Source organism: Canis lupus, chromosome 5, assembly GCF_003254725.2.
Source record: "Canis lupus dingo isolate Sandy chromosome 5, ASM325472v2, whole genome shotgun sequence".
In the NCBI taxonomy this organism is placed as follows: Eukaryota; Metazoa; Chordata; class Mammalia; order Carnivora; family Canidae; genus Canis; species Canis lupus.
Window position 1 is genome coordinate 51,361,746 of NC_064247.1, and position 26,146 is coordinate 51,387,891.

At 42.4% G+C, this 26,146-nt stretch overlaps 2 long non-coding RNA genes across 6 annotated transcripts in view; one reads left to right on the forward strand and one right to left on the reverse strand.

Annotated features, from left to right (window-relative positions):
• LOC112647108 (uncharacterized) overlaps positions 1–26,146 on the forward strand; it is a 51,505-nt gene that overhangs the window by 5,487 nt on the left and 19,872 nt on the right. The gene's annotated exons all lie outside the window — the stretch shown is intronic.
• Positions 97–18,464, reverse strand: LOC112647104 (uncharacterized). Of its 4 annotated transcripts, XR_007410840.1 has the most exons (7): positions 18,325–18,464; positions 14,375–14,597; positions 6,815–6,946; positions 4,146–4,521; positions 3,462–3,552; positions 2,193–2,314; positions 97–393 (listed from the first exon to the last, which is right to left on the reverse strand). It is a non-coding gene; the product is annotated as an uncharacterized LOC112647104 (long non-coding RNA). The 4 variants fall into 4 exon arrangements; XR_003128088.3 differs by lacking the exon at positions 3,462–3,552 and having other exon boundaries at positions 14,441–14,597; XR_007410839.1 differs by lacking the exon at positions 3,462–3,552.

A 26,146-nucleotide genomic window follows, 5' to 3' on the forward strand; every position in this document is an offset into this window, starting at 1 on the left:
TTAGAGTCATATATTATAATGGTGTCATTTTATTATTCAACAAATGATTAAAGACTTTTTAATTGTTTCTTTTTCTTCTCTTCTAGTATTTCCTCCTTTTTTTTTTTTTTTGAGTTTCTGGAATTTTACTTGAAAGGGGTTGATAGTAACTGCTTGCCATTTTTAATTTTGTCTCTTGTATAATTCATTTGCCAAGGGAAACCATTAAGGAGCAAGCTTTATTTTGTGGCATGGGAAGGAGAGATAGTGAATGATATTGAGGAGCCAAGACATCTGACGGACTAAGAATACAGTGCCTAGGACTTTTGGTTGTTCCAGTTGGATGTCTTGGGTGAAGCCGGTCACTCCAGGGGGGGGGGGATGCTTCCCATTTGCTCACCCCTGTTCAGAATCCTAAGAGATAAATAATAAAGTTATCTCCACTTAACTACTCTTCTGCAAATCTTCAGTGGGTGTGCCCTAGGTCTAACTAGATGATTGGGTGTGAGGACTACATGAGATAATGTTGGTGAGATTCATGGCATTCAGTAGAATCCATAGTATTTTCTCAATGAAGGAGACTGGGCGGGTATTATTGGCCCAACTTATATGCTTAGAGAAGTAAAATGACTTACCTGATATCACACAACCAAAATGAAGATCTGGCTTTAAATCCTTGCCATTTGGATTCTACAGTTTGTGTATTTTTCACCCCCAGGCAGGTGAAGGCTGGGCAGGGTGCCAGGACCTCAGTTTAACTGCTAGAGTTGGGGATGTGCTCCATTCCGGGGTGGAGGACCATATTAGTTTGAGAAGCTGAGGTAGCAGTCTGATCTTCTCCCCCCATGGTGGCCCTGCCCAGGCCACAGATGGCAGATCCTGTGCTCGTCAGAGACCAGATCTAAATTCCCACTGATATTTGTTCAATAGCTCAGACATGCTAAGGCTAGCTGTCTTATAAATTATGGAACAGATTAACTGAGTTAGGCCTGAGACATAAATAACAAAGCCTCTCCACCCAGTGACAGGACACAAGGCTAAAGGCAAAAACACAGGAATTGTGGCAGAGAAGCAGACTGTTTTCCTCCTTTAGGGAAAGGCTGATGGAGAAGAGGGCCAGGATAAAAATAGAGGACAAGGGATGAGGTCAGAGGGAATTCTAGGCAGAAGGGATGACAGAACCAAGGAAAATAGGCCCCAGGGAGCAATCTCATTGACTCGTAAGGTTTTGTGGAGGAGAAAGCAGAGGAAAAAAACAAACTCTGACTTCTCTGTCCTTGTGCCCACCAATCTCCCATTGGATGAACCCAATCTGAAGTCCCAGCAAGGGGTCCTGAGTAATGCCATCCACAGGGGCAAACTCTCAAAGATAAGAGTCCTTGTGGCCATCTGTGATTACCTATATCTATTCTGGAGAGGAGAGCTTCGGGAAGGTAGGAGTGCTCATGAAACAGTGTCAGGTGATTCTGAGGTTCTGGTGGGTCATAATATAGTGAGTATAGGTGGAGAAAAGACTTTAGTTCTCCACGCTCAGCACCCTGGTCCTTCCTCTTGTTTTCTTCTGCGGCCATGGAGTCATCCATGGTATTTCCCCTTCTCTCAAAGCCTGTTTCCAATACCTCAGGGAGTCCTGTTGGCTCTACCCTCCATATCCAGAAGGCTACTACTTCTCACCGTCTTCACTTCTGTTACCCTCCTTCAAGCTGTCATCCTTGCTTGGATTAGTTCAATAGCCTTCTACACTACTGCTGCCTTTCCTTGCCCCCTTGTAGTCCATTACTGACACAGCAGCAAGATCGATCCTTCAATCCTTCAGAAATACAAGTCAGATTCTATCACTCCTCTGCTCAAAACCCTGCCATGGACCCTGTTCACGCAGTCAAAGCCAGAGTCCTTCAGGGGCCTGCATAATCTGCACCCCCAACTTTTTCTCTGAAATCACCTCTTACTACCCTTGCTTACACCCCCACTCTCCCTCCAACCTCACTGACCTCCTTGCTGTTCTTCAAAAACTCTAGAGAGCTCTCACCCTGGGGCTTTTGCATTGGCTCTCCCTTTTGCCTAGAATGCTTTTCCACCAGTTGTTTATGGGGTTGACACCCTCACTTCCTTAAAATCTCTTCTCGAATGTCACCTTCCCTGTGAGTACCCTGTTCACTCTATTTAAAATTGCAACCTATCCAAGCTTCCCCTTCCCTTCGCTCCTGACTCACCTTATCCTCCCTGCTTTGTTCTCATTGGGCTGTTTGTTAGGAGGAGTTGAGACCACCCCATGCGAGGTGCCGGCCAAATGTGCAATTCTGCACCTACTGCACCTTCCAGTCGGGTGGGCCCCCTGGGTGAGAATAGAAAAGGTGGGAATGTGGGAGGCCCCTTGTGACTGCTCAAGCTCTGCTTCTTCACACAGCCTACAACCTCATTATCCACACACAGGAGCACAGGCAATTGCCTCAGGGTATGAGAGTCAGCTTGCAAAGAGAAGTGCCTGTGCAGCAGACAGGATGCTGAGGCAGAGCTGGCAGCCAGCAGGAGGGGCCAGCCCTTCTTTCCTGATGTCCTCAACCAGAAGGGAGCTGAGGCCACAGAGCACTGGGTGGGAGGGGAGGTGTGGGGTGAGGTGTGTTTGGAGGGACTCACAGAAAGTTCCTAACTTCCTCCTACTGCCCCGGAAAATGGTCCTGTTATTGGGAAAAGTCTCAGTTCAACCTATGCATGTGCCAGGTTCAGGGGGAGCTCTTGGTTGGGAGCTGTGGGGGGAGGAGAGCAGGCAAGTAAATGCTTTCAGTTCTGTGTTATCAAAAAGACCTGTGATGATGTAAACACAGGCACTAGGAAACGCACATGGCAAAGGGATACTCCTCTTCCAAACTGAGTCTTGACTCATTCATGCATTCATTCAAATGGTATTTGTGGAGGATCAGCTGTAGGCAAAGAGGCACTTCTTCAGCTGCAGGGGATACAGTAATGAATCAAAAAAAGCTTCCTCTGATTTCCAGGAACTTAGTTTAGAGTCCAGGCCAGAGGACAGATATAATAAGTAAACTAAAAAATAAATGTAACATTAAAATTGTGTTTTGGTGAAAGGCTATGAAGAAACGTAGGAGAAGCTTTAGAGGAAGTGTTAGTGGGAGGGTCTCTCCTGTCCCCAGGGAAGCCCTACAAAAAATGGGTAGGGAAGGAGAGACCCTGAGGCTTGAAGAGCCAGGGAATGGGAGGATCAGGTGAGGGCAGCCTGGAGGAGGCATTCTGGGCATGGCAGCGTTGTGAGCACCCAGTGCAGGCCCTTCTACTCCTATTCTGAACCCACCCATCCTGAGCTTGTGCAGACTCCATGTTTAAGCCACATTCAACTTGGCTCCTCTCCTCAGGCCACTGGCATATAGTCCCACATGTCACACCTCACTTGTCCTTCAGGGCTGTGCCCAAATAGCACCCCTCAAGGCTCTTCCCTAAAGCCTGCAGGCCAGGGTATTCATACTCACCTCCGAGTTTCTGGCCTGGGAGTGTAACTCATCTGTCCACATGTCTATCTCCCCAGCCAGGCTGTCAGACTTGAGAGCTGGGGTGCAGCCCCTGTGTGCAGAGCCCGTGGCTTAGACTAGGTAGGGGCTCAGTTAATGTGTATGAATAAGGGATGAGAGTAGGAAGAGAAAAAAGAAAAAAGGAAGGGAGGAAGGAAGGAGGAGGAGAGAAAGGAAGGTGTAAACTTAGAAAACAGTGTAAATATTTAACCCTCGCAAAGGATAATTCAGAAACCCTTATAAATCCAGATATTTGCAAATGTCAATCTGGAATATATTATTTTTTGCCACAAAACTTTTCCCAAGAGCCATTGCTTTCTAGTCTTTATTACTTTTTCTTCACTTCCATCACCAGCATTAGCTCTTGGCTTTCTACTTTAGAACTACGATTCACAGAGAAATCATTTTTTTGTACATTTTTAGAATTCAGTTCATGAGCCTTGCCTTGTAAACCTCAAAAGCCATGCTGAGATATGAATGTTGGGGTTCTCAGACCTACTCACTGGCAAAGCAAATGACTCTCAGAAACCAAATTAATGATGCTGCAAAATGACAAATTACTACGTGTCATAGACCTCAGGGATCTCCAGAGAATAGTGCAAACAGAGAAAGTTAAAGCGGAATGCTAATGGTGACCGTGCTCACCTGGAAGGCATGGGGGGGCCCTCTGGAAAAGACTTGGCAACTAGTTCTCCTCTCCAGATGCGGCTGGCTCCCGCTCACACTGGGCCACAGGTTTAGCTAAGTACTCGGTTACTAAGGAAACCCAAGTTGTCAGTCCTGAGCCATATGGGAATAATGGTGATTTATTTAGGAAAAGCAAGGTTTGTCACTTTAAGCTTACTGCTACAAAATTGCTTTTTGATTACCTCCCTCCTTATTGCATTGTCTTGTCACAATAAACTACAGAAACAAGTGGCAAGGTTAATAATTATGGGCTTCGTTCTTGTCACTCTCAGGGCCCAGCAAGGTCACGGTTGCAGCCTGAGTGTGGCAGGCAGGCTTGTTCTTCAAACCCCTCCTGTGGAGAAGAGGAAAGCTGCTTGCGATGGTGGTTGTGTGTGTGTGTGTGTGTGTGTGTGTGTGTGTGTGTGGCGCGGGGGTGCTGTGAACACCCAGCTCTCTCCAGGAGGCTCTTACTGCCCACTCTCCCTGATGCCTGGGTGCTTCTGGAGCCACAGAGTTCCTAAAATTCAGTCCTCCCAGACTGTATTCAACCCATCTTTCAAACACAATCCAAAGACCATCTCCTCTGTGGCTGAAATCATTCATTCCTATCTTTGCCATTCAAAGCTCACAGTTTGTGCCCTCAGTCAGGAGAGCTTATTGAATAACTGCTAGGTGCCATGCACAGTGCTAGACTTTCCATGTGGCTTTTTTCATTTTGCTCTCACAACCACATACAAGATGGACATCATTACTGTATTAGTTATGCTTTGCCTTTCAGGTTGGCACCACTCTCTTAGGCTGGGTTCTCCATGATTTTCTGGATGCCCATATCTCTAGGCTCAACTTTTTTTAAAATAAAAATGGAATAAAGAGCCTCTCTTGACCTGGTTAGAAAGTCCTGGTGAAGAATCCAGATGGGCTTGCCTTGGTTCAGGGGCCTATCTCTTAATTTAGTCAGGCAAGCAGAATCTCAGACAAACATATCAGTTTCCATTCAGGTTGATTATTTAGAACAATATCTGTAAATAGGGAGGCTGCTGTTTCTGTCAGGAATAGGGTCTGGGATACAAAATTATAAATATTCATTACAGAGCTGTATACTTCATTATCTATTAGATACCAACTAAGAGTCCTCCAAAACTAGTCAGCTCTGGTTTTCTGATTACTGGGTGACCTCAACATCTGCGCAGCGCTCAAACCCCAGGTAGAACTTACTGTGTCTGTCCCTTCTTCTTCCCTCATGTTTAGTATGAGACTGCTGACCATGTCCTGCTATCCTATTTCTAAAATCCTTCCTGATTGTCATTCTCTCTCCTTCACCCTCACTGCTAATATAATAACCCCATCCTTCTATCTCAAGACACAAGCCATAGCTCCCAACTGGCCTCTTTATCTCCGTTTTTCCTCTCTAGGTCAGTCAGGGTCAGCTAGAAAACAGAAACTACTCTAGGTTTTTCTCTAGCTTCTGTGAACAAAAGGAATGTGATTGGGGAAATACATCCAATGGTAAAGATTGCATGTTTGCCTTAGAGCATCCTTGCCCCCATTTTTCTAGAGGATCTCATTATGCTGAGAAATTGCTAGATAGGGTGCATGCACAACAGAACACAGAGAATCCCAATAATGGGTAGTTACTTTAGACTGCTTACCCTCCTTTTAACTTCCTTCTCTGGGGCCTGGTGAAACATACACAATGTTACTCTTATGGTTTAGCAGCATTTTTCATTAAAAGCTTCCAGGATTTGCTCAATTGTGATGCACCAGGGGTGTGTCTTTGGGCTGTGCATAGATCCTATATGGTATCAAGAAGAATCTATTTCCCCCAAAAGGGAGATTAGAGACCTCTTCCATTGAGACTGAGGACACTGATGATGTAGGCAAAATATAACATATGTAGGAAATGAAGATCCAGAACCCAAAGTCATGGAGATAGGGAGTAGCTACCTTCCACTGTTGGCAAAAGTCAAGCCCCGAAGAGCTCAACAGATAGTAGATCTTGCATCTGAGGATTATACTTGGAGTGAGCCCATACACAAAGCCTATTTACCAGAAGGAATGTGAGGGAGAAATGTGTAAGGTGGTCTTCATAGACTTCACAATGGTTCTCTTGTTTGATCCTCTCGACAACCTATGATGAAGATATTATAGAATCCACTTTTTTTTTTTTTAAATATGGGAGAACTGAGGGTTCCTGGTAGTTATGTAACTTAAGTAGGATAGTGGCTACCAAGTGGTAGACTGAGGTATAAGTCCAGGTCATCCTTGACCCTTTCCTTATTGAGGGGGAGAGAGTATTGAGGAGAGGGATACTGGTGTCCACTGTGTCTCCTTATATACACAGGTATGTAATTCTCTTTTCAGGCTGGGGGTTTATTATTTTCTTAGCTCATTCTTTTAGCATATTTTGAATGTTAAGGATTTAAAAAACCCTTCTAGGAATTGCTCTATAATTAATTCCTGGACTACGTGGACCCTTCTTTTCCATTAAAGGCAAAATTGTGTCTAGAGTATTAAAACCTGATAAATACCCTTCCCTTCCCCAGAATGTGGTTTCACAACCACTCTGGAAAACAGTGTGGAGGTTCCTCAAAGAGTTAAAAATAGAACTACTCTATGACCCAGCAATTGCACTACTGGGTACTTACCTCAAAGATACAGATGCAGTGAAATAACGAGACACCTGCACCCCAATGTTTATAGCAGCAAGTCCATAATAGCCAAATTGTGGAAGGAACCTCGGTGTCCATCAACAGACGAATGGATAAAGAAGATGTGCTCTATATACACAATGGAATATTTCTCAGCCATTAGAAAGGACGAATACCCACCATTTGCTTTGACATGGATGGAACTGAAGGGTATCATGCTGAGTGAAATAAGTCAATGGGAGGAGGACAATCACTATATGGTTTCACTCATATGTGGAATATAAGAAATAGTGAAAGCAACCAAAAGGGAAAGGAGGGAAACTGAGTGGGGAAAAATTAGAGGGTGACAAAATATGAGAGACTCCTCTCTGGGAAACAAACAAAGGGTAATGGAAGGAGAAGTGGGTGAGGGGATGGGGTAACTGGGTGACGAGAACTGAGGAGGGCACTTGATGGGATGAACACTGGATGTTATACTATATGTTGACAAATCGAACTTCAATAAAAAAAAAGACTGTGGTTTTAAAATGCTTTCTGTCTTATCACGCAAATTGTTCAAATTAAAATACCAATAATTTTTGAACACCCATTCTGTGTCAAATTCTTAATATGCATTTACTCATTTAATCCTTACAATGATCTTAAATACAGATATTACTATTATCACCATTATTTTTATTTAAAAATTTTTTAATTAAAAAAATTTTTTTTAATCATCATTATTTTTAGATGGGAAATTGAGGCATAGAGTGGTAATTGCCCATCATCACAGACTATAGAGCTAGGTTTTAGATTCAGGTCCTTTGTTTACAGAGTTCATTGTTTAATCATGTGCCATTCTGTCTATGATTGTCTGATTTCTGGATTGGGGGACAAGGGAAAAAATGAAAGGGTCAGGGAACTTCATTTACTGAATATTACTAGGTGTTAGAACTCTGTAAAAGATGCAACGTATGTTGTCTCACTTTATTTTTTTTTAATATTTTATTTATTTATTCCTGAGAGACACAGAGAGAGGCAGAGACACAGGCAGAAGGAGAAGCAGGCTCCCTGTGAGGCAACTTATGCAGGACTCCATCCAGGATCCCAGGATCACGACCTCAGCCGAAGGCAGACACTCAACCACTGAGCCACTCAGAAGCCCCTCACTTTATTCCTCTAACCACATGTTGCCTGAACACTCTAACTTCCAAGGAAAGCTAAGACATCTTCCTTCTGACCTCTCATTTCTCTGCTAAGAGAGAATACTTCTGATATGACTCAAGAACACATCAGAGCTCCTTTAGGAGGGAATGTGGAATCTAGTGGGTGGAATAAAGGGAATATAAATGAAATAAGTCTTGAAAAAAGGGTAAATGCTCTGCTTTAGATAGTCCTTCCTCAAGGCCAGTGTTAGTCAGGAGCCATACAGGAAATAGTGTTTCACCAAAGAGAATTTAATGATGGAATTGAATAGATGTATGGGCAGGGTTAAATGAACCAGCAAGTGATCTTGATGTACTTGGGGGCAGCAGATTCACCACTTTCCTTAGGATTTCAAGTGAAAAGGGAAGAAGATGTTACTGGAGTTTAGGAAGTAGGGTTTCCTGGCAGGAACTATAGTCATAGAGGGACACAGACACTGCCAGAACTTCAGGACTGAACTATGGAGGAAGAGAAGAAGAAATACCCTCCTCTCTTTCCTCTTGCTTTGCATTTTCAGCCAGTGCCCCTCATTGACCAAGCTCAACTGGAATCTTAAGGGTAGGGAGCTCTGGGATGCTGTCCTTGTGGCAGAATGATAGTGCATAATGGGTCTGTGTGAGTGTAATTGACCAATGGAGAATAACCTGCATGGGGCGGGGGTTATAAGATGGACCTAAGTCTGCCTCCACTGGGAGATTCCCTTTTCTCTTTCCCTCTCTTGGAGCACAAACAGATCACAAAAGGAGGAGCTGATGTTATGCTTAGGTGATCAGCTCAATGCTTTAGGGAGAAGTGCTCTCTCTTTTGGGGTCGAACTTGGCAAGGTTCTTCCCACTGTGGAAGTGATAAGACCTAGAGGTCTAAGATTGGGATGTGGTCAAGGAAAAGGCCCAAGGAGCAGTTATCTGCCCAAATTCCTATCTGGTTCTTAAGACAAAAGAACAGAAGAGATTTTATATAGACAGCCAGAGAGATCTCTGGGATTGAAGTCCTGGTTAGTAGTGGACAGTATGTTTTCCTAGAAGGTTGCCTATTCACCTTGGAACAGGGCGGAGGTAGAATGACAGATAAGTTGAAAAAACTCTTAACGTCCAGAGGGGAGGTGGGTGAGGGATGGGTGAAATAGGTGAAGGAGATTAAGAGGTATAAACTTCCAGTTATAAAGTAAATAACTCATGGAGATGGAAAGCTATAACATAGGGAATATAGCAGAACAAACAAACAAAAAACCCAATATCCATTCCACCCTCCTTATAGTGTGCTTTCCTGTGTGGCAGCATTTTGAACGATGTCCTTAAACACTCCTTTCCCAGACTCCCTTGCAGTTGGGGTTCTAGATGCCTTTGGAGTCCAGCCAATCAGGATTGGCTCATATGAGATTTAGAAGTGAGGAGAGCCTTGCTTCTGCTACTTCTGGAAACCATGGTTGCAGAAGCTTATTTATTTATTTTTCTGAAGCAGCATTAGCAGAAGCCTCACTGTCCACGAACAAGCTTCATGGGTGTTAAGAAGCAGGGTGTCTGGCAGTGATGCAGATGGTAGAGATTGTAATAGGCACCACATGGCTCCGCAGTAGCAGCAGTAGAAATAGCCACCACACAGTAGTAATGTCCTGATTACAGTGACTTCCTGATCATGGCCCTAAGGGTGGATTTGGAGCTGGTGGCTTCTGTATGGTGTAAGAGGCAGAAGCTCTCTTGGGGCATGTGGCATGATTTTGGGAGTTTATTCCTGAAAATTCAATTTTGAGCTTGTCCTTAGCACTCAGCAACTCTCTTAGACATTTAATCTCTGTAATAAATTCCATTTCTGCCTCAACTAGGTAGGGTGGATATTTTTCTTCTGAAGCTGAAACTTGAGCAAAATAGATGGTCTTAGTAATAATACTAACACTTAAGTGCTTACTATGCGCTGAGTACTCTAAACACTTTACATGAATTATTTTATTCATTCAATTCTCTTGACAATCCTATGAACTAGGTGTGATATTGATCCTCATCTTATAGGTGAGAAATCTGAGGACTCCAGGGACCCAATAACTTGCCCCATGTTACCAGATTTTAAGTGGTGAGAGGAGATATGCAGTGCAATGACTGCTTCTCGTGTTTGGGCTATTGAACGTTTGTTTGATGAGACAGGCTGAGGATTCTGGGATATCAGATCTCAGGCATCATCTCCCATTTTGAAGATATAATTAAGACAACCCAAAGAGGCAACAGAGGCCTAGACACATTGTATATTTGGCCCAAGGTCACGTGAATAGTGGGCGGTCAAGCTGTGATTCAAACACATCTTCTTGACTTCAAAATCTATGCTATTGTCCACTTAAATTTATTCCTGCTGCCCCATGACAGCCCTTCAAATCTGAGAAGACAGCTCTCATATCTCAGCAAATCTTTGCTGCAAGTCAAACATGCTGAGTACTTTCAGCTGTACCTCTCTGAGCTCTCTCTCCACCTGGATCACCCTCCCCAGTTTGTGACTGTCCCTCTTCAAGTCTGTCATCTTGGACAGATCACAGAGCTCTCTGTGTGGTCTGACAAGCACAGAAAAACCCCCAGCATGAAAGCTCTTAATCTCGGTCAGACTCTTGAAGTTGAGAGGAGCAAATCTCTCTCTTGCCACCATCTTCCCCCAAATGCCTTCCCGGTGGAACCAATTCACTTTGCCTTTGAGGAAGACGTGACATATGTATTTCCACACAAATTAAGAGCTTTTTTTTTTCACCAGGCCCTTCTAAGCAGGAGGGTGCATTCACTCTCCCTCTGCGGAACTGGAGTGGACTTTTGAGGAGTTATTTATGGGCAGAATGCTAATTACTTAACTACAAATATGTAAATACTTTGAGAATAAATTCATCACAATATATTAGGCATCACATTGTAATTAAGCTCAATTAGGTATTATTAGCAGTATTAATGTCATGTAGCTCGTGCCTGTTCCTAATGAATATATTAACCCAGCCTTGCTGCCACCATCCATGTGGGTGCATTATGATGATGACGATAATAGACACATAATTAGAGCATTATTGCTTTGCTTGCAAATTGTGGAGAGAAATGTCTGTCTTTGGAATCTGAATGATTGGCCTGACTAGATATGTTAGATGTGGCCAGGAGATTATGTAGTCTAGAAATGAGACTTAACATCTTGGCATCTCTGTTTGTAGCTCTTCAAAGAGAGAGGTTTCTGATTTTCTTTCAGAGATTAGAATAAATTCAATAGAAATGGAGTGTGGGATGGAAGCCACCAGAAAGACATTTGGTATACCAGAGTGGTGAGTTTATTGTTCCAAATCACAGCAGAGGAGAGGAGCCAAGTCTGGACATGGAAACAAGGAAGGGCTGAAGCTAAGGTCAGCATGAGTCTGCATGGAATTCAGGGTTCAAGGAAGTGGGAAGAAAGTGGCCCTCAACTCCATCTATCCTTAGAACAACCCCCCGGGGAAGATACTAGTTCCCTAAATTTGCAGAATAGGCAACATCTCAAAGACATCAACTAAAGTTGTCCAAGGTCATATAAAAATAAGTGGCAGAATCAGGATTTGAACTCAGTTTGTCTGACAGTAGTTAATAAAAGAATTCAAGGTAGGCCACTCTAAAAATTTAGGGCCAAGCAGACCATAATGTAGCAAGTACTTATTTACCAAACTTTAGTTAGTACCTTCTGTGAGCCCCTGCTATGGGCTAGATCATTTCGATAGATTCTACAAACACACTTATCTGAGCTGCTTACCATCAGCCTTAGGAGGATGAGAGAAAGATCAGATGGGCCAACACAGAACAAAGGGAATGATACAGTTAAGTCTTTTACTCAAAAGACTGCGGTGGGAGCACGTTGGTGTTATACAGCCAAGTTTTTAATATTGGCAGGAAGGTTGGATATTAACTCTGATTTGGAGCAGGTTGATGAAGCCAGAGATATGGCTGTAGATGGAGAGAAAGAAACTTTCAGGAGATTCAGGTGTGTTCAATTGTGAAATTCTTTGACAAAAAAATTACTTGAATGTCAAAAGTGGAAGATGTCTTAGAGATCATCCCGAGGCTTCATTTTACTGCTGAAATAACTTACCCAGGGTCTCAGTCAGGATCCAGATAGTCAAACCACTGTAGGAATGTCTTTCAATACAGCAAACAGTCTCATGGGAAAGAACCCAGAAGCCAATTGAGATAGAGAGGCAATCTAGAGACTGTCAAAAGCTGCTACTTTCCTTAGGGTGGAAGGACCAATAGGAAGAGGTGGAGTTATCAGAGGTCAGAAGCCAGGCCCATCTGGTAGGAGCTAGAACATTAGGACTCTGGGAATCTTAGAAGTACTGGAACCCAGTGAGATGTGTGGCTAGGCTGGTTATACAGCATCTGTAAGATACAGCACCTGAGGTAAGTTGAGAGAAGAAATACCTGGCTTTCTCCTCTTTCCCACCCTCCTGTCTTCTATGAGAGCATCTCAATGGCTACACTAACCAGGAAGCCAGTAGTTTAAAAAAAGCCAGGAAAATGTAATTCCAGACATAGAGAAAGGAGCAGAAAAAGGGCTGGGGAGGGAGTCTGAGGCAGAAGCAGGAATAGAATCCAGGAATAGAATCCAGGTTTTCTGACTTCCAGTATGGTGTGTTTCATATTGAAATGAGAGTGTGGTTTATTTATGGGAGATTCTTACCAACTAAGAGGGAAATATGGGTGGTGATGAAGATGACCTTAGAAATATTTGCTTATTTCCCATAGTATTTTATGACTAGGTTTTTCAAGACCTTTCTCATAAAATATTTCATCTAATCCTTACAAATTTTGTGAGATAGACATTGCTAATCCTACTTTATAGATGAAGAAATAGAATTTAGGAGAGACTAAGAGAGTCTTACAGTTTCACACCTGATAAATACCAGACCAGCATTTGGCCCTGGTTAGATCTTACTCCCAACCCAAGGAGCTCATGGAAAGGATGGAGGAGATGCTGAAATACAGAGGCTCCTGGATTTGCATAAGCATAGAGACACAGAACTCGTAAAGATGAAAGCACACCGCCTGCTCTTCTTCCAAAGGAAGCTCTCTGCATGGCTGACGAGCTCCTCTTCTTTACATGGGGCCACTAGGGCACTCTATGAACTCACTATAACACCAGTATCCATGATTCACTACAGTTTTCAAAGGATGCTTGCAAAGAATTGTATTTCATTTTTCCAACCATTCTCAGAGGTAGTAATGTTGGGGACAAATGGTAAGAGAGAGTCACGAAAGATGAAGTAACTTAACTTGGAGCTTACCACCCCATCATGCAGTTTATGCTTCAGCCAAATGTAGTTCTACTCTCCGAGCAGATAATGTACATTATGACTTTGCATTTACTATTTCATCTGTCTGGAATGATCTCCTTCCACATAGAACTTTACTTGATTGAATTAGTTGGCTCCTTCTCTAGCTCTTGAAACAATTTGATCTTGCCTCTGTTGTATTGCTTTGTGATAATTTGCTCACTCACCCATCTCTAGTAGACACTAGTAGATTATGAGCTCCTGGGTTACAAAGAGTATGTCTTAATCACTTCTGTTTCCCTACATTGTGCTGAATAAATGAATGCATGCATGGATGCATAACTGAGACTCAAACCCAGGTCTCCTGGGTCCTTCTTGCCACTGGTCTCTTTACCAAAGCGGCACTTTTGCACAGTGGAAGGAAGAAGCTGCTGACCAGAGAGCATAATTGGGGCTGATATAATGGGTCTGTGTAAAGCTCTAAGCCATCTTTTCCTTGTTTTTAACAGGAGAGTTCATGCAAAGAATTAAGTTCTCTTTCTGAGACTAGTTTTGCTGAATTAGCAATCCCTGATCAATTAGACTAAAGGGTTTTCTCTGAGCATGCCAGCTCTTGATTTTTTATTTTGCTGCAAAACAAAAAGGGGGTAAGAGAGCAAGGAGGTGGCAGAGGGTCACAGGCACACAAGGGAGAGAGGCAGAATTACAGTGCCCTGTGGGGGCTGGAGGCAGATGGGAGGGTGGACTGCAGCCCAAACTGAGTCTTCCTTCCCCTTCCAACAGGGTGCAAAGCTCAGTTAGTTTCTTCAGGTGAGGTCCACCTCAGAGACAAGCAGGATTGAAGCAACTGGGACAGTTTCACAGTGGGAGGGAATCCAGCATGTACACACTTCTCCCATTTTCTGGCTTAGCAAATGGGGCCTAAAGAGGCAGAGTAACTCATCCAAGGTGCCAGTGACTCAGTATCAGAGCAGAGATTCTCCCATTTACCTTTCTTTTGTTTGTTTCAGGTGTAGTTTTCAACAATTTATCTGTTGCATATAACACCCAGTGCTCATCACACCATGTGTCCTCCTTAATGCCCCTCACCCAGTTATCCCATTTACCTCTTAAGCATTTACCTGCATGCAGGCCTCTGTGCTAAGTGGCATCTGTGGTTCTTGCCTGCCCAGGATCCATTTTCTCACCTCTCACAGCAGCGCCCCAATCTCCTCTGAGGGGCTGGTCCTTCTGCACTAAGTACCATCTTAGTTGGTCTGTCATTCCAAGTGCTCTTCCATCCCCCAGCCATCCCCAGCCAAGGAGTTGACAAGTGAATCAAACAGGCAACTGGATTTCTTTTCCCTAGAATGTGGAGTATTGTGATATGATGATTAAAAAGAGTTAGAGATCTGCATCCAGGAGGCAGGGACCATCTTTGCATCCTACACCCTAGGTCTGCCCTGGGTCCTTTCCTAGGCCTGTTGCTTAAGTTTTTCTATAGAGCCTGTGAGTATTCTCATATCCTTCTTTATTTGGTTACTATAACCAGGCCTGATTCCTACTAGTTGTGACCAAAGAATCCTAAATGGTCCATTTTCCCAACCAGTATTTTTAAGAACAGCCAGAAGGCAAGGAGAGGAAGAAGGATAATAATCCTGCCAAGTGTGTGGACCGTTCTTCATGTTGTCCAGTAGGTATATCATGTGAGCTAATAGGACATTTAAACTGTCCTAGTAACCACATTAAGAAAGTACAAAGAAACAGATGAAATTCATCTTAAAAATAAATTTTATTTAACTTAATATAATCAAAGGATTATCGTTTGCACATGTTACTAGGATAAAAATTGAAATACTTTATATTCTTTTTTACACTAAGTCTTTGAAATCCTGCCTGTATTTTATACTTTTACATTTCAATTTGAATGCTAATTTTTCATCAGAAACATTTGATCTGTATTAAGATTTCATAAAATAGTTGAAAAAAATAGATTCACACAACCAAATTGTGAATACTTGGATGCTTTCCAATAACTGAATTGAGTATTAGCTTTTAAATTTAAGTTGAATTTAACTAAAATTTAAGGTTTTCTTCCTCAGCCACATTAGCCACATTTCAAGTGCTCATGGACACTAGGTAGTGGCTACTGTCTTGGACAGAGTAGCCCTTTACAGTTACTACACCCATATCACACTTATAGTAAACTCCTCCAACTGCGGGGGAATAATTGTTACTATAATTAACACTATCATCATCAACATCATTATCCTCCTCATTGGTAACATTATCATGCCCATTCTCCAGATGGGAAAAACAGAGATTCAGAGATTAAATAACCTGCCTAGGGTAACAGAACTGGGAAGAACTAGGTTTAGGGCTTGAATTCAGGTCTGTGTGACTAGCAGTGCTAGCCCAGGGTCTCTGAGTCCTCCACATTAGGGATGGCCTTAAATCAGAGTACAAATGAAGTTGACACCAATATGCTGTGACCTGGAACACATTGCTTGTCTTCTCTGAGATGACATTTCCCTGTCTGTAAAACAAGAGCATGGGACTGCCTCCTCTCTGACTTCTAGCTTTATCATTCTGTCTCTGAGGGCATGCAGGTAGAAAATAGAAGCTAGTGTTTATTGAGGCTAAGCACATGCCACCCATGGTTCTAGGCACTTATATTGCTTCATTTAGTCCTCACAATAACACTATGAGGAGGAATCTAATTGTACCCCCATTTAATACACCAAGACGTCAAGCTACTTGCCCAAATTCAACAGGAAGTTGGTGGCAGAGTTGATATTGGAACCCAGGCTATCTGGCTGCAGTGGCAGGTATTTAATCAATGGCAACATGGCATTTGAAATGGACTCTCAATGAGTACGGGAGTTCTGTTATAGTCACCACTGGGATTCTAGTCCCTAGAATGTAGTTGGTACTCGATTAATAATTGTTGAATGAAGAAATGAATGAATAAATGGGAGGAAGAGAGAGCCCAATGTTGCATGAATTTAGTTCTTGAATTTTTTGGTGTCTGGGGTGTTTCACAAGCGCAAGCAGATATTTGGTATTCTAAATAAACAAATTCCTGAATACATTCATCTTTTCAGATGAATTGGAGATGTGATTTCTGTAGCTACTCCCTTCATTTTTGCCTTTTCTCTAGCTTATGTTTGTGCCTCTTGGGCAACCAGTGACTGTGAGAAAGCCTAGTAGAGCCCATACCTAAGTGGAAAATGGATCTTTTTTCTTTTATTAGAACCTAGATGAGGAAAATCATAAAAGTTGTGATGTCAAATATTACAACCCGGGCAACTTTGAGACAAAATTTTTACCCAAATTATTTCTGATATTAACATATAAAATTTTTTGACAGCCATTTCCCATAGCCTAGATCTTTGCCTATAAATCGGTAAATATTTTACCATATTATGTAACAGTGCTTCACGTGGGATTGAAAGACCTCTTTTCTTTCCTAAACTTTCATATACTTGCTGTATGGGCTTGGGCAAGTTTCCTCACTTCTTTGGTGCTCTTTTTTTCCTTACTTTTTAAAATGAAAAGAAAGTCTAAAAGGTGTCTCCTCCATAATTGTGACCCTCCATAATTCTGTGGAATTATAGCTAGTCATAGAAATAAAATCTTACTAAAAAAAAAAAAAAAGAAATAAAATCTTACTGCTTGTAGACAATTCTTTGAATATGTCTTCCTTCCTTCCATCCATCCATCCATCCATCCACCCATCCATCCATCCACCCATCCATTTATATAAGAAACACGGAATACTCTATACCAGGCATCATTCTAGGCATTGGAGACATAGAAATAAAAACAACAACAAAAAAAGAAAACAAAACAGAGTCCTTGCCCTTAAGTGTTCCTAATTTTTATGGGGAGACTGAGAAGAAAATAAATTAGGACACAGTGGGGTGAATTTTCTGCTAGAAGATGCTGAAGAAGCACTAATTAGTAGTAACCAGCCCAGTTTGGGAGTCAGGGAAGTCTTTTGGGGGATGATGGCATATGAGCTGCTCCTGAAGGACGCATGTGAGTTAAGGAAGATGTGAAAGGAAAGCATTTCAGGTAGAGAGGGCAGCATGCACAAATGTGGAGAGAAATGAGAGATTCCAGAATCTGCACAGATACTTCAGAATGCCTGGAACATGGGGACATGGAACAAGCATCAGGAGGTGAGGTCAGGATAAAGAGCGAAGGCCAGATTGCCAAGGTTCAGTGTGCTGAGCAAAGGTGCTTGCATTCAGCAATGAGCAGCCACTGAAAGATTTTAAGCAAGGATAGAACATGGTCAGATTTGCATCCCGGGATGATTCCTTCAACTATAGTGTAGAGGATGACCCACAGAGTATCTTGGGAGGCCAAGAGACCAGTTGGAAAGTTGTAAAAATAGAGTAGGGGAGAGATGATAGTTTCTGAAATAGGAAAGAAGCAGTGCAATTGGAGTGGTTGGGGCAGCTCTGAGAGGTAAGGTCTGCAGGATGTGGGGATAAGGGCTGGAGAGCATCAAGTTCAGGTGTGGACTATGGGTGGACAATATATTTTCCACTAAGATGGGAAACGTGATGTTGAGGTTTTATGATTCCATAATGTCAAGAGACAGGTTCTTAGCAGCTCTGACTGTTCTGTTTGAGGGGTGTTTCCATTCCGTTTAGCTCCAGAATATGTTCTATATTAAATACTGTCAGTGTAATTACAGAATGCGATACACTGTAATTATGCTCTATAATTACATTTTCTTCCATTAGCACCATGGCATTCTGGCTCAGTGTAGGCCCCCGGCACCCTGGACTGTCAGCATGGCCCAGACTGCAGGGGCCGCCTGAAGCAGATACAGAATTTTCCTTCTCAGCCTTTTTCAGGTGATACGATGGCAATCACAGGGAGACCGTGCAAAACAATGGTTAAGAACATGGGCTTTGGAAGAGGCTTCCCAGGATTGAATGACAGCATTAACTCTTATCAGCTTTGGGGCTCAGGCAAGTCACTTAATATTTCTGTGCCTCAGTTTCTATGTTTTTAGAAAGGAGAGAATAGATTCTATCTCACAATTTTTAAGAATAAATGAGATAATGGTAATTACCTTTCCTGGTTTTTGTCAAATTTAAGCCCTCAATACAATATTACACTGATGAGAAGTAATGACAAAAGGGGATCCTGCTCATCTTCAGATTCCTGGAATAGTATCTAGCCTCCTTGGGGAAGTTTTAAGATGCCAAGTGTTAAGGTGTTAGGAATGACATTATTACATCATAGAATTGTAGAATGTTCCTGAAACTAACCTAGTCCTCTCCTTTCTGACATCATTATATAAATGACTAAATAGAGGTCCAGAAAAGATAACCAACTTGTCACATAATTCATTAGTCTCCGAGATGTCTTGAACTCAGAATCCAGAACACTTTATTCCTTGACTGAAGTTTTGACTTTCTTAAGTGTGCCTCTACATTTTACAAAGCATGTGACATGCATTCCTTTTTAAAAATCTTTGAATAGCATTTAACATTTTATTATTTTTAAGATGTTATTTATTTTTCTAAGAGATATTTGAGGTTTACAATGAAATTGAGAGGAGAGTAAAGAGATTTCCCATTACCCTTGCCCCCACACATGCATAGCCTCTACAATTGTCAACATTACTCACCAGAATGGTCTATTTTTTTGTTTTGTTTTGTTTTGTTTTACTGAGGATGAACCTACATTGACACATCATAATCACCTAAAGTCCATAATTTATATTAGGGTTCATTCTTGGTGTTGTACATTTATGGGTTGGGACAAATGTCTAACGACATATATCCATCATTATAATACCATGCAGAGTATTTTCACTGCCCTGAAAATCCTGTGTTACACCTATTCATCTCTCTACTCTCCACACCTGCTTAGAATCACTAATCTTTTTAAGGTCTCTATAGTTTTGCCTTTTTCAGAATGCCATATAATTGGAATCATGCAGTCTACAGCCTTTCAGATTGGCTTTTTTCACTTAGTAATATGTATTTAAGTTTCCTCTATGTCTTTTCATGGCTTGATAATTCATTTATTTTTAACATTAGATAATATTCATTCTCTGGATGGACCACAGTTTTTATATTCACCTACTGCAGGACATCTTGGTTGCTTCTAATTTTTGGCAGTTATGAATATGTAACATGCATTCTTTTAGTCTATCCTGAAATGACTTTAAAATATCTCATTTTATATGTGAATTAAAGAGGTGTAGAAACTGAGTCTAAAGGAGATAAATGGCTTCTTCAAGGATACCCATTTAGGAGAGAATAGACCTGGAGCTTGAATCACCATGTCAGTGGTCCTCCTTCATATTTCTTTTCCTTTTCTCCACAAACATGCACTGAGCATCTCTGTAGTGGATACTGTAATTCCCTCCATGGGGATACAAGGCTACTTGCCTACAGGTGCTAGTAAATAGGATATATGTACCTAATTCTAACAGGGAAGGTAGGATATAATAAAGGCCAATTGGTTACTGCAAATCTGCGTGTCTATGAGTAAAAAGAACATGGTGAGGTGGAGAGGAAGATGGACATTGCTCCTGGATGAGATAATTATGGAAAAGTTGGTGACTATGCTAAGGTATGACAGGTAACAAAGGGGCCAGATAGTGAATTAGTCAGAACCCTTCTTGGTTTGAAGTGACAAAAACCTAATACAAAGGAGTTTAAGAAAAAAGATAATTTATTGGATCACACGACCTGGAAGTCCAGTGATGCAGCTGGTTCTAGGCAGTTGTCCATCCAGTGGCTCAGATGAACTTACCTCTCCCTCTATTGCCATCTTATGACCCTGTGTTTCCCTATTCAACATTATTCATGAGAATCATTTCTTTTCTAAAAAGTTTTTTTTATTTAAATTCAATTAGCCAACATATAGTAGTACATCATTAGTTCCAGATATAGTGTTCCATAATTTATTGGTTGCATGTTACACCTGGTTTTCATCACATCATGTGCCCTCCTTAATGCCCATCGACCAGTTATTCCATCCCCCACCCACTTCCCATCCAGCAACCCTCAGTTTAGAATGATTCCTTTTGAGGGGCAGGCAAGATGGCCTGGCAGCCCCAAACTCATGTCCTCCCAGTTGAGCAACACCAAGAGAATAGCAACCCCAGTGGAAAACTCAAGGGAAAACTCTTGATAGTTTCACCTGGGTTATTGCCCATCTCTGAAGCCACTGCTGTGGCCAGACAGTGGGTCATTCTTTGTGGGACAAGCCTAGAGATAGAGGTAGATTAAGGTGAGCTCACCTTAATCACATGGAATGGGTGCCCTATAAGAAAGAAATATTCTATAAGTAAAAGATAAGACGGTGTGAAGGGAGCTTGAGAAAATCTGGATCCCAAATGCCCACTTCTTGGGAAGGGAAAAAGCATAAGCAAAGGCCTATATGTGGAAAGGTGTAATTCTTGTTGATAGACATGTGAACAGAACATAACTGAGAGATAAATTTGCAAAAGTAAATTGAGGCCAAACTGCAGAAGTCTTTTAAGTGCTATGCCAGGGATCCAGTCATTGAGGATTTTCCCATGATCAAGCTCTCCCAAGAGGAAATGGTTAGCTCATATCCCTGTCTTGCTCTCTCTGCTCCAGATATGCTGAACTCATAATTCTTTGAATACTCTGTGTTTTCTATTCCAGGACAGTGTCTGCAGTTCCATTTCCTCTTCCTGAAATCCTTTTCTTCTTTTTTCTTCTCCTTCTCTTCTTCAACTCCTGCTTGGCTATACTGTGTTATTTAGAGGTCACTGCCTTTAGGAAGCCTTCCCAGGCTATCACCCCAATGGATGCTCCCACAGCTTTCTGCCTACATACTTCATCGTGGATGCTTATTTACATATCTATGTTGCTAGTTCCCATGTATTCAGTGCTTACAAGGTGCTTATCCTCCTTTTACATACAAGGGAATTGAACCAAAGAGAAGTTAAGTAATTACCCAGGGTATGTAGCAACAAAGTGACAGAGCTGGAATTTGAACCCAGGCAGTCTGCCTTCAGAACTTTTTGCTTATCCGCAAAAAGTTTGAGTATGTCCTATTCAGGATTAATGCCATGCCTGTCCAGGAAATATCTGTTATTTGGATAAAAGAAGGCAAGTAAATGAAAGACTGAATGGAATAGGAAGGGGTGATGAGATCCCTATCAGTAGAGTTATTCTAGCAGAGGCCTGGGGGATATAGGTGTGTTTAGTAGAGCACATTATTGCATAATTTGGCGTGTAGGATTAGACGGTTCTCAAGTTTCCTTTCAACTCTGTACATTTTCCCTTAAAGCAAAAAGAAACTGAAGGCTTTTGTGCAATCAAGTGACTCAATCACACTCATCCTTGGAAGAAATAACTCTGGCAGTGGCATGTAAGGTGGATTAAAGAAGATTGCAAATGTTTGGTTAATAGGTTATCACCTCAATCTTCTCCTGGCTGTAGGATTGGGAAGGAGGACAATTCTTCCCTATCATCAAAGACAATTAGTCTTTGATTCTTGGCCTATCATTTGGGAAGTTCAGTCCTTCCCCTTCTGAACTCAGGAATAGAAATGAGGCCACATGGCAGTTAGGAGGTCATCAGGTTGTGTTGGAAAGGGTCTTGGACTTGGAATCAGAAGAAGTGAGTTTGATTCCTGTCTATATTGGGAACCTCAGTGTTCTTATCTGGAAAATGGGACCACGAATATCCGTTCAGCCTATTTTCAGCCTCTTCATGAGGATGAAACAACATGAGTGATGTTAAAGTACTTCTAGGATACAAAGCACAATATGTGTAGAGGAGTTGCACACAAAGGTGGTGGCAGTAATCAGCTCAGATTCCTCTCCTCCTGCCCACCACCGCTTTCCTGGATCTTCCAAGAAGAGGGTAGGGGCAGAGGAAGACAGAAGAAAGGGCCATATCAGAATGAAGGAGCAATGCCCCAGAATCATAAAATCTACCTCAGGCCCTTAACAGACTGTAAAATTGTTATCTGAAGACTGAAAGTGATTTATCGAAAAATAAAAACTCCCCCTCCACTGCAGAAAGCATCCTTAAAGATCTTATATATGATTTCATAAAGCTGCATGGCATCTTTTCAATTCCTTCCCAGGGCCGGGTAGGCCCAGAGCCCAGCATGCTGATGAAGTGGAGGGGCGGCTGAGGCTTAGGAGGAGAAAAATCCAATTACTCTTGCCCTGGGATAAAGGAATTCTGGGGATTTGAGATCACTGGAGCATAATTGGAATTCTAATAAAGTGAATTTTTTGGGGGGTGATGTGGGGATGGAGGTGGTGTGTGGGGAAGTACAAGTTCCCAATCCAGCTGTGGGAATGATTCCAAAACACTTTGTCATCAGACCTGTATTTTGCTGCCTGGAATCTTCCACAATATGGATTTGCTTGTGGGCAGCTGGAGGCAAAATTGGGAAGGAAGGAATGATTCAAAGCTCCCAGCTCCCTTGGCTGGGCAGGACTCTCCCTGAAGGTTGCCAAAAACCTGGCCAGAGTTCAGTGAACCTGGCCTCCATGTCTGGTTTTTAAAACCAAGAACCTTTGAATGCCTTTGAAGGTCTGGAAGGAGTCTGAATCGTCATATAATCTCATGAGAGGAAAATGAGATCTATGGAGAAGGACTGTCCCAAAGCCGTGTATATAAGAATAGAATCATGGGATCTTACATCCAGAAGCTTAGAAGTCATAGGTGTAATATCCCTCTATTCACAGCAAACACTACATTATCCCAGACAAATTAATGTCTAGTTTCTGTTTGGATGCGTATACCAAAAAAGAGCTCACTATCTCATAAGCTAACCCACTGCATCATCAGATAGCCATAGTATTTGGCAATTTCTTCCTTGTATAAAGCTGAAAATGGTCTCTGCAGGACATGCATTGGGAATAGGAGTCCATAGTTTTTTTTTTTGCTTTTTTTTTTTTTTTCTTTTGAGCAGAGGTGTTCTATCACCTTGTGCAAATCACTTCGGCTCTCTGAGGCTTAATTTTCTTGTCGGTGCAAAGACTATGATATAAATACTTCCTAGGAGAGCAGTGAGAATTCAATGAAACTTCCTAGAAAGCATTTAGCTTAAAACTGACCTGAAGCTCAATGAATGTTATTCTTTTTACGAGCATCTGTAGAATGGGGATACTTACATTTTGTGGGTATCACATGAAATACTTTACATAAAGCACCAAGGAGATGCTTTCTCTTTTCCTACCATTTCCTCTGTGCATGTTTTGGCCCCATATTACACTTTAAGCTTCTTGAAGACAGGGTTCATGTCTAATTCTTTTCTGTGTTGTCCCTCCCAGGACTTGGCTTTTGGAGAGATTTCTCTGATGTGTGGAATGAGTGCAGGAGGTTCATGAATAAACCCCTTCAAGTCCCAAGGCCCTTCCTCACCTCTGTGTGGGGCCACATTCCACAGCGTACAGGGTACAGGTGGGAGGCTACTCAGGAGCTGAGTCTTTGTGTGTGTCTTGCAGCATCTGCAGCAAGATTTCTCAAAACTCCCTTTTCTCCATGTCCCTACTCCTTCCACCTCTCCAGAACCAAAATTCTTAAATGTCCTAGTTTGAATATTGTTTCTCTGTTCTCCACTTCTCATTACAATATAAACTGGTAGCTTCAAAAAAAAAATACATTGGTAGCTTCTTTTGTTTCTCTTTGAGTTTCTCTTCTGCTCAGCATAACTAGATCTTCCACTTACTTATTCATTCCTTTAATAAACATTTTGACAGGCACTGCTTGGAGCACTAGAGATGGAGCAAAGAACAAGACAAAGTTCCTGCTCTCCAATGGAGCCTGCTTTTAGTGAGGGAGAGAGAGAAATAAATAGAAATAAATGACCATTACAATTTAATAAAGTAATGCCCATAATGAAGTAATGTAATATTCATTTGGGTTTGAGGCCAACTCTTTATAGAATGTTCAGGGAAGTCTTATGTTAGGAAGTATCAATTGAATTGAGACCTGAATGACAAAGATTTAATCACATGAAGATATGGGGGAAGAACATTCTAGATAAAGAGAGGAGCAAGAGCAAAGGTCCTGAGGTAGGGGTAATCCTCTCTGTTAGGTCATTGGATCTGAGACTGAAGAATGCATCAGAATCACCTGGAGGACTATCCCTGGAGTTTCTGATCAGGTGGTAGGTATGAGGGGAGGACTGGAGACATTGCACATATGACCACTTTCTGGTGCTTCTGCTGCTGCTAGACTGAGGGTCCATACTTTGAGAACCACCAGTCAGAGAGAACATCAGTGTGGATGGACCTGAGTGAGGAGGCGAATAGTAGAATTTAGGACTGAGAAGCAGGTGGAGGCCAGATCATGCAGGGTTTCATAAAACACAGTAAGGAGTTTGGATTTTCTTCACAGGGAAATGAGAAGCCAAAGGTTTCTTGGGAAATTGACTTGATTTTTAAAACATTACTTTGGCTGCTCTGTGGAGAGCAGAGTGGATTTCGGTGGACAAGAGTGGAAATGGAGAGGTGACAGGATAACTAGTGGAAAATAACAGTGTCTTGGCCTAGGGTGGTTACCAAGGATGTTGGATAGATTTCTGGCTGGACTTGGGGTGGGGCAGGCTTCTCAACGGTGACACTATGGACATTGGGGCTGCGTAATTCTTCACTGTAGGGGCTGTCCTGTGTACTGTCTGTGCTTAGTAGCATCCCTGGCCTCTACCCACTAGATGCCCCCTTCCAGATGTGACATCCAAAAATATTTTCAAACAAGGCCAAATATCCCTTGGAGAAAGGGGCAAAACTATCCCTGGTTGAGAGCCACTGGTGTTAGGGATTCATTCACCTTTCTTTCATTTATTTAACAAACATCTATTGATGCTAACAAATAGGTACGTGATGAGATTGTAGTAGGTGTCAGTATCTGGCTGTGAACAAAGCAGACCATATCCCTATCATGCTTCTGGAGTCAGAAAAGAGGTGTGTGTGTGTCAGGAGGGTGGGGATGGTGTGTAAAGGCCACCAGGGGTGGGGGGCATTGGGGGGGGTGGAGCCAGGGAGAAGTTAAATGTACAAAGACAACATCATCTTTAGCTGGTAGGAGATGCGGCTGGGGGAGGTGGGAGAGGACAGGAGGAAGAACATTTACATATTAATAATTTTGTCATGCAGGCAGGCGTGAATGAATTTCTGGAGACCAGAAATATATAATAGCACTAGGTCAAAATGTCACATCTCTCTTGCTCTGCCGCTAGCAGTGATAACATTAGCTCACCTGCCCTGCGCCAGGCACTGTCACCGGCATTCTAGATGGACCATCAGATAGCTCTCATTTGATATTTTTTTGCTCCAGCTGAGAACATGGGTCCAGAGAGGTTAAGTAACTTGTTGAAGGTCACACAGCTGGTGAGGAGCATGGTCAATCTTCCTACTCCTGAACCCATTGTATTTTCATGAAACTTGGCCACTAAGAATCATTTTTCTTCGGCAGCTTCATTGTGGTGGGTGGTAGGGATCTGTGAGATGGTGGTGAGGGGGATTATACTATCTTTCATAATTATCTTGGAGCAGAGAGTCAGAGAGAATCAGAGCAGGTGTTAGAGGAGCTGACCTCGAAGGCCACGTCTCCTGAAGAGCCCAGGGCCAGTGGGCCATTGTCGTCGGTGGTGTATATTTCTAGTGCAATTATCCCGTCCTCCTCTTACAACTCTCTCAGAAGTTCCTTCCGTGATCATTAAAACTGGCTCTGGGCTGCAGCTTTGAAAGCGGCCGGAACCGCCCAGGGCTGGATCGTGTCCTCGTTAAGCAGGGACGGCCTTCCAGGGACTTCAACGGGATTTCTGCCTTGTTACAAATTGAGGGAGATGCGACCGGGCTGTGCCAATTACAGGTGGGCACCTCTCCAAAGCGGTTGTTCTCCTTTGCTTTCAGAGATTCTAAGATTTCTGGCTCC